This window comes from Ambystoma mexicanum, chromosome 3q (genome assembly GCF_040938575.1).
Source record: "Ambystoma mexicanum isolate Mex_15411 chromosome 3q, UKY_AmexF1_1, whole genome shotgun sequence".
NCBI classification, from domain to species: Eukaryota; Metazoa; Chordata; class Amphibia; order Caudata; family Ambystomatidae; genus Ambystoma; species Ambystoma mexicanum.
This window is the reverse complement of record NC_090926.1, coordinates 122,314,715-122,322,903: the sequence shown is the minus strand read 5'-3', so window position 1 is coordinate 122,322,903 and position 8,189 is coordinate 122,314,715.

The window sequence follows — 8,189 nt, the reverse complement described above, 5'->3', positions numbered from 1 at the left end:
TACACAGCTTGCCTCTGTACCCAGCACGATCCGCAGCGATCAGGCAGACCACTCTTTAACCGTGCAGAGCACTCCGATAAGCTTTGATTAAGCTTCGGACCAACTTCTTCCTTCCTCCTTTGATCACATACTAGACTAGCCTTTTATCTTAAGCACTTCTGGAGGTACCCGACTGTATTGAAGAAAAAGTAGGGCTGCCAGGACACAGCCTTGGCAGACTCCTCTATTGCCTGGGAATGGCTTTGTTTGTTCACCAGACCTACCATACTACACAGAGGCTGTATTATGTTTGTACTGTGCTATGGTATTACAGAGCTAAACGTTTGTAAGGAACACTCAGCCTCATTACGAGTTTGGCGGTAAGTAGTAAAGTCGGCAGTAACTCTGTAACCGCCGACTTTACCACTATGCCAAATTACGGGTTTGGGCATGGAGCGGAGGATTTGCCTGCAGGAAAGTCCTGGAGGTAAATCCTCCAACTCACCACCAAAAAATCGGCAGATTAGCAGAATTACCGCAGCGGAAATTCCACCACGTTAATTCTGCCAAAAATGCCCCGTTGAGTCCAATGACTCAAATTAAATGGGCAATTGCACCGCCACTACCACTTGTAATCTTGCGGAATTTCCGCTGGACCAAGTGGTGGTAACAGTAATTTGTTTGGGTGGTATTATGGCGGATTTACCGCCGGGATACCGCCCAACTCGTAATGAGGCCTATCTAGCGGGACATTCCACAGCTAAGACGTGGTATAGTGTCAAATGCCAAAATTCCCCAAATCTGCAAAGAATGTTTCTTTGTTTTATTCGGACACTGTTAACTGTCAATAAGTGGCATGTAAGGCATTGGTCTACAGTGCTGCACTGCTCCTGGATTCCCCATTAGCATTAGAATTAAATGTTATTCTCACTCATCGGATCACAGGGTTTTCTTTGCAAACCTTTAACCAGTATTTTAGCATGGGAATCTATGAGTGATATTGGTCTATAAAGTCTAGGTTTACCCCTGTTTCCCTTTTGAAACACCGGAAAATGTGTGCATGTTTGTGTTTCCAAGAATTTCATATCCATTTTTGTGGTTAAGATTTGTTAAAAAACGTTTGTTGATGTGGGGTCCCAAAGTAAAGTATCATATTTACGGATCTGATCACGTCCAGGTGCCTAACCATTTTTGTATTATATATGCCATTGTCACTTCCATTACGGCAAGCAAGCTATTTATGCTTTTAGGATTAATCATCCCCTCCAAAGCTCTGGTAACAGGAATACATAATAAGATGTATCTTGGATGGTTTCTTCTTTTTTCATCAATGAATAGGACTTGTACCATCAAGTTCCATTCATTCCTGTATCATGGCAGCACATCTCAGTTATACCAGGGGCCATGATGTTCCAGAAGCTACTCTGATCTTGTGACACTGCTGCCTCCTATAGGGCTATCTATATTTAATTTAGATTACTCTTTGCCCTTATTTATAGTGGTTCAGTTGTTATGTTCTCATGGCTTTTATGTCATATCTTCATATTTATTTATCTAACACCGTTATATAGCGCAGACCAGGCACAAATGCATCAGAGACGCTTCAAGAGTCAACAGATAGAACAATATTACAATAATAATACCATCACATACATAACAGCACAAATAACAATATTAAACAAACAGATAAAACAATTGTAAACATGTTAAAACCCTTTACAATATAGGGTTTCAGTTCCATTAAAATAACAAGAGTCCCATAACCATGCTTTCAGTGTTTTTTTGAACACCAAAAAATCATGTTTTTTGCAGAGATCTACTGGCAACGAATTAATGAAAAATACAGCCGAGAAGGATCTTTTCAGTGTAAGCAACAACTTATATTCCGGGCGACAGATGTCTCGACCATGGACCTCTTGAACCCCTTGAGATTTTTTGTTTATTAACTAAATAAGCATGAGTCTGCCAACGTATTGCTTTATATGTAATACATAAAAGCTTGAACATGACCCTAGCATCTACAGGAAGCCAGTGGAGCAATTTTAGAATTGGCATAATATATTCATATGTACGTGCTCAACCCGATGCGCATCAGCATGGAAAACAACCTTTAAAGGAGCTAAGGAAGAATGTGGAATATCTGTGAAATGGCATTACCATAATCAATTCTAGAATTCATTGCCTTCGGCCGTGACTATCTCTATCAATGTTGCCTCAGCTTTAGAACAGCTACAACATCTTTCATAGAACCACGCCAGGTTTTAAATACATTTTTGTTTTTTGCTTCTTTCCTTTTTTTTGCTTAACCGGACATAGATGATATTTTGCTTTCCTTCTTCTCATGCTCACTTATCTGACTGGCTATGGAGTGATCTCCCAATATCATCCCGTGTGATGCAGAAAGACAAACGGGAAGGACCAATCTACCTGGTCAAAAGCCTTCTCTGCATTGTGGCATCCCAAAATCACCAGAATTGATCTCTTTGGGAACATTTCCATAAGATGTGCATTTTTGCTATTATTTTCAAATGTCTGGCAGCCATGTACTAAACCAGCCTTATCACTGTCTACAAGATTAGGCATAACACTAGCTAGATGGGAGGCCAAGATCTTTGTAAAAAGTTGTCATCTATAATAATCAGAGCAATTGATCTGTAAGAACCACACACCTTGGCTGGCTATCCCCACAACACATATCACCATCATTGTAAATTGAACATTGGTATTTGTAATGGCTTCTTTGGTGCCGGAAGTGCCATACAATTATGTCAGAATTGGGGTTAATTTATTTACGCATTTTATATCAAAAACATCTTGTGAGGCCATCATGCCCTTAGACTTTGTTCCCTTTCAAAGACACGATCGCTCTTACCTTTCCTCTGAACTATCCTGTTCCAGGGGTTCAATCTGTTTTGGTGACAGTTACCCAAGTCTGTATTTTGTAGAGTTTCTGTTGGTGCATCGGAGGAGTCGCTTCAGTGTACAATGTTTTGTAAAAATTCCTAAATATGACACACCTCATCTTCGATGATTACCCCATTGTGACTATAAATACACCTATTTTTATTTTTATTTTATTAGTGATTCTGCTTGTATTTACCCAACCTTACACAATAAAAAGCACAAAAACAAACTACATTTTCATACAGTAATAAAATAAAAAAAAACAATGACTACAATATGAAACTAAAATAGCACAATGTTACTTCTAGATAATGATTTAAAAAAGAAAGAGAAAAAAGGAATAGCCTGACATTAAAATCGCAACTTGATAAACCCTGCTGCCTTAAGTAGCCTTATAACAGCAATAGTCACAGATGCTTCATAGCCGCTCGACATCCTTTAAAGAAACAGTGCAGGGTTAAGTAGTGCATAATTATATACAAACATGCCAACAGAATAGATCTCTCTCTTCTATAAGAATATGTTCCCTATCCTGAGTCACTGTGACATTATCACACAAAGGACATCCTCTTATGTTATCTTCATTTATTGATCTTACATTATGGATTCCCCCCGTTGGAAGGAGATTGAGCCTGTAGCGGAGAAACTGGCAGGTCTAATACCCATATGGACATTTCCTTAGATACCTCAGGATTACCCCCACAGGTTTATCCAGGGAGGACAGAATACTATGGAGTCTGTATCCCCTCATTTTCCCCAAAGTGTTGATCCAGTCGCGCCTGATCAAGATAATTATTTATCCGGTCGGGCTGTTCAACTAGATCTTGAGTCGAGAGCTCTGCTACAGTCAGTAGCCTTTTGGCCCTCTTCTTCAAGTTAATCTTAGCAGGTGATGTTGCTCTCAGCAGTACTTCAGCCAAACGCAGCCCTGGCGGAGTCCATTCTCCACCTGAAAGGTCTCCATCTGGCACCCTGCACGTTCAATCGCACCTGTAGCAATGTTTGGTCTTGGAGGTGAAAGAGAATCGTTAAGAGTGATTCCTGGATCATCCAATTCTGCAACTTGGTCCACAATAGTTTATGATTCATGCTATCAAAGGCCTGACTAAAATCAACTGTGGCCACGTATGGCAATGTTCTTGCTACTTCAGTAGCCTCCTTTAGCAAATTTATCAACATCCTATTCAACTTAGTTCCCAAACCCTGTCTAAAACCAGTCTGATATCTTTGCAGGTTTCCCCCTTTGTGGCCCAATCCACCAGGTTGCTGAGAACAAGAGACGCAAAAATGTTGCTTTCATTATCCAGAAGCAGGGGTGTTGCTAGGTCTGGAAAACATCCGGAGCTACGCTAATTTTGGGACTGTCGGGACTGGGGGCTAGCTAGCCTTTTTGGTTGTAACCCCTGAGTTTCTATCCAGGGCTACAACCAAAAGACTCGGGGCTATAGCCCCTTCAATCCCCCCAGCAACGCCTCTATCCATAAGGAAGATAGGATGATAGTTGATAGGATCAGCCCTATCTCCCTTGACATTAGATAGCCGATTGGGGCCAGCTGCCCTGAAATTAGAAGATCTCTTTATGAGTCTCTCGATGTGTTCTACTGAAATAGAGATATTCCATGAGTGTCTGGGATATCAAACACAATTGTTGTATGGATTTTTTGTAAAATGTACCAAAGTAAATAGTAAAAAGTATTATTTTTCCTGAATAGGATTGCTCTGCAATGAGCTCTGAGATCTATTCATTCAGTCAATCCTTTCCCAAAAATTCCTAGAGTCATGTTTGGTTATGATGGCCAGCATTTTGAGGGTCTCCTTATTGCCCCATTCATACCTATATCCTTTCAAACACGTATGTTTTTCCTGGGTGTGATTCCCTGCTTTTTACAAGCCTGGATCAAATCTGCGTCTATGAATTATTGACATTACTTTTGCTTAAATCAAAGACATGGCAGCTTCCCTGTAGGTTGGAGCATACGGTGAGGTTGGCCTTTAATCACTTTAAGTTTTGTGATGAAGCGGAGGTGAACATCCCAGAAACCCTGGCTGGGATCCCCTTTTATGTGGCATGGGAAAGACAGATGCTTCCAGATGTCATGCAGAAGAATCACACATGGGAGGGGACTCAGGTCAGGAGAATTGGGAGAACCCTCTAAACTACTTCCCTGATGATCCCACGGTCTTAAAGGCCTATTATAAAATTGAAGCCTCATTCATTGGTTGTGGCTCCCTAGGCCTGGTCTTCATGTGCTGACTCATCGGGTGTGACAGGGTGTGGCAGGCAGGCTGAACCTGGTGGGCGTGGCTTCAGAAGCTCATCTATATAAGCTGCTCCATCCTTAAGGCCGGTGCTTCGTGTTACTGTGCACTCACGTGCAACGTGACGCTCACCGCCGCTTGGACCAGTTTACTTACCTTTGGAAACCAGGCGTTCTCCTGCATACTCACCTCCAGGAAACCGGTGCTTCATCGCTTCATCTGCAGACTCATCTTCTGACATCCAGTGATCTTGATCCCGACGCCGCAGCACCGCACTCCGCATCCACAAACTCGGACCCTGTGAAGAAGAAGGAAGACAAGGTTAGAACATCCATCCTAGGGCCGTGCCGCGCCGCATTTGAACCCTGCGCACCCCCTAGTTAACAATTTACCAGCTACTGTACCGCTGCAGCTTCGTTCCTCATTCCCTCCGGCTGTCGCCTCGAGCTCCGCAGCTTCTGCCGGACCGGCAACATCACCTGGAAGGGAAGAAAACAAAAGAGCAAACATCAAAAGTGGAACGGACAGCAATACAAGACAACAAACTTTACAATACAACAAAAACAGACGAGGAAAGATAAAGGCAAACAGGAATACTTACCTCAATTATAGTGGCTTAGTCGCAGCAGGACTGGACTACTACGTGCAAGGGACCAGTGAAGGAACTCGGTCCAGATCATACAAGCGCCCCTCCCAGAAGCAGCAGGACGGAGTGCTCGCCAAAACTAATCAACAGGTGATCTTTCCAGGGACATCGCATCCCACGGGTACCACGGTTTGGGAGAAGGGGTCTGGAAGGGGATCAGGCGCACAAGCTGGCATACTCACGCCCCCTATTCTCCACGCAGGAGCAGTCCCGAGCAGCATCGCCTATTACTGCCAGTCACCACATAAGCGCAGAGGGCAAAGTTGGACCCAAGCAACCTCACCCCCGGGAGGGCTGCAACCGTGCCCCAATGCCACCGCAGAGACCAGATGAGCGTAAAAAGGGATTATCAGTGGCAGTCCTGACAGGTTAGTGAACCAGGAAAAATAAATTGAAGTACTACCTTGTGGTTGAAAGTTGTGGTGGAAAGAAAGTGGCAAGGCCACTAATGTGTTATGATTTGAACTGTGGTAAAACCGTCCCGACAAAACTGTGTTGTTTATAAAGAAGAAAAGTTATATTGAAAACTGACTGAAAGTGTTAAGACAAGGGGCCTCATTACAAGTATGCTGGTCCGAAAATAGCGTTGCCGGTAGATCCGTACCGGCACCTTTTTCTGGACTGTTATAGTCCGAGTTGTGATGCCGGTAACATTGGCATCACAAGTGACCCACCGCAGACACGGCAGCCGTGCCTAAGATACCGGCATGGTGTCAGTAAGTGCACATTTCGAGGTGCACGGACACGCAATCACCGGACATGCCGGTAACAATGTGAAAACGATGCCGGAAACACCAGCATCGCGGACCAGGCGTTAAGTTGATTCTGGAGTGTAGAAACATGCCACAGGTACTCAAAATCAGCACAGGTGGTCCCAATGGGCTTTGCCACAGCACGAAAGGACCACACCCACACCCCACACTGCTTCCAACACCACAATGCTAGCAGTAGCTGTAGCTGTACTGGAGCTGGAGGCCATGCCTGCAGAGCTATTAAGTGAAGAGGCAGGGAGGCAGAGGATGCAGCAGAGGCACTTGTGGAGAAGGAGGGCTGTCATGGCCCAGCAAATCCCCATTGTCCAGCAGGTTGCAGCCCGCAGGCAGCTACCAATACCTTGCTTAAGGGCTACACAATTCTACCTCAGCCAAGGTCAGACCCACACCGTGGACCGGCTAGACAGGGACACCATCACCTCAGTTGGGGACCTGATCCATGAAGACCTTGTCAGCCTCATCAATATCCGCAAAGTCATCCCCCCCTTGCTGAAGGTAGTGTATGTGCTACACTTTCTAGCCACAGGCACATACCAGCACACTGTTGGTGAGCTGCATGGGATCTTGCAACCCTGTTTCTCCCGTGTGCTATTCCAGGTGATTGATGCACTCCTGTGTCATGTACAAGACCACATCAGCCTACCCAAGACTACTGACCAGGTAAATGGAACACAAATAGCCTTCCATGCCCTTGCAGGCAGGCCTAACGTCATTGTCGCCTTGGACTGCACACATGTGGAACTGGTGGCCAAGCATGGTGCGAAGGTTGTGTATCGCAACAGAAAACTATATAATTCGCTGAACGTTCAGATGGTGTGTGATGCCCACCTCATCATCACCCATTGCTGTGCCAGATTTCCTGGTTCTACCCATGTCTCCATGGTGCTGCGCAACTCGATGCTCCCTCGATATATGGCACGTCACACTGGGCAGCATACCTGGCTGCTGGGTGAATACAACTACTAGGCCATGAGCACTATTGATCTAGGGGGGGGCATGAAACAACATAGTGCACCTGGCTGCTACGTGAGTACAACTACTAGGCCATGAGCACTATTGAATTGGGTGGGGGGAGGAGCATGAAACAGCATAGTGTACCTGGCTGCTGGGTGAGTCCAAAATACTAGGCCATGAACACTGTTGAATTTGGGGGCCATGTCTAACAGACATCACCCGTGGCTGTGCACATAGAATACTTATTTCCATCTCACATACCACTTACCTGTGCTCCTTAAATGAGAAATACACCATGAAATGGAACATGTGCAGGATATTGAGTGGAAAAAGGAATAGTTGCCATGATTAAGAATTCCAGGAATCAAGTCCATAGTACTATACGGGGACAAGTATGTAGTTTTTGTTGTGCGTGCATAAGACATGAAAGTGTAAAGGTGTGACTGAAGCTGTTACACAGTCATAGCAGGCCTGACTGCAAGCCCTTGACATGTGTGCCTGCAACTTAGATATCTATCCAGTACATGTATTGCAGCAGCCAATCTGAAGAAACGTGAACAAGAAAACTACATGTACTATATTGCACCACAACAGATTTGAAACATGTAGCACTAACACATGTTTGCAGACAGACCCCACCTGATGGACAGACAGAGAACCCACATAGCAGAATC